The following is a 1,603-nucleotide window of genomic DNA, read 5'->3' as shown; positions in this document are numbered from 1 at the left end:
AGCTGGCCCCTTCCATATTCATCCTGGTCAGGCCTGCTGGTAAGATCCCCAATCTCAGGGTGGAGGGAGCCCTGAGCCTTCCCAGAAGACCACAAAGGAAAGGAAAATGCTAAGAAATCTTGCCAACTTGGATTGTAATTTCAGCACTTTTATGACAAATTCTTCTAATGTTTACTCATTTTCCCATTTTTTTTCCCAGAAAAGGGTATATCTCTGCCTCCCAGGGTTTTGCAAGTAACGTTGACACATTTTTGCAGCAGCTGTCATTGAACAATGCTTACTTTTCTCCTAGTTTTCATCATGAACTTAGAATTCATTGAAGTGGGACATATGAAGTATTGTTTTTCTGTGGTTTTGAGACCATATTGAAGCAGCGGCAATAAAGGAAATGGGTGGGGAATTGCTATTAACTCTATTGGACGTGAGTGTTCCCAAATTGAACACATTATCTTTCTAGAAAGTTACTTTGGGTTTCCTAAACTCTGAATTCCTTCCTTTTTGTTCTCTTCAACTTTATCTCCTCTTTTTAACTAATCTGAAATGTGAATTATTTTTCTTGCTAAATGGCATGGAGTAAGTATGGAACAGTGCTTTGCAAATAATAAATAGTCAATAAATGTTCCAGAGTGAAAGAAAATCTATTGTGGTTTTAACTGTCATGCCTAGGAGTGATGAATTCCAACAAATCGTTCTTTTCCTACCCTTTAAAATAACGTCTACTTCTTTCTAATGCATATTCTTTGTAGTAAATTATTTGTGGTATAAATGATAAAAGATCACTCAAAATTCCCTCATTAAAATGATAAATGTTTTTAAAGATTTATTCATTTATTTTAGTGGGGGGACATTAGGGGCAGATGGAGAGAATCCAAGCAGACTTCCTGCAGAGTGCAGAGCCCAATATGGGGCTCGATCCCAAGAACCCAAGACCACAGCCTGAGCCAAACCGAGGGGTGGGTGCCCAACTGAGCCACACAGGCACCCCTACAATGATAGTATTTTGTTGTATATTTTCTTTTGGCATAAATATATATATATTTACATATTTATATATATATTTATATATTTAACTTTCTATTACATAGTCAGTATTTTTCAAATTATTAAGGGTGTGATTTTTTAAATTGTTTTTATTTTTTTATAAACATATAATGTATTATTAGCCCCAGCGTACAGGTCTGTGAATCTCCAGTTTTACACACTTCATAGCACTCACCATAGCACATACCCTCCCCAATGTCCATAACGACACCACCCTCTCCCGCCCCCCCTGCCCCCAGCAACCCTCAGTTTGTTTTGTGACATTAAGAGTCTCTTATGGTTTGTCTCCCTCCCGATCCTACCTTGTTTCATTTATTCTTTTCCTACCCCCCAAGCCCCCCACATTGCATCTCCACTTCCTTATACTAGGGAGATCACATGACAGTTGTCTTTCTCTGATTGACTTATTTCGCTAAGCATAATACCCTCTAGTTCCATCCATGTTGTTGCAAGTGGCAAGATTTCATTTATTTTGATGGCTGCATAGTATTCCATTGTATGTATATACCACATCTTCTTTCTCCATTTATCTGTTGATGGACATCTAGGTTCTTTCCATAGT

Source organism: Meles meles, chromosome 6, assembly GCF_922984935.1.
Source record: "Meles meles chromosome 6, mMelMel3.1 paternal haplotype, whole genome shotgun sequence".
Lineage (NCBI taxonomy): Eukaryota > Metazoa > Chordata > Mammalia > Carnivora > Mustelidae > Meles > Meles meles.
Note: the sequence above shows the minus strand (reverse complement) of the source record.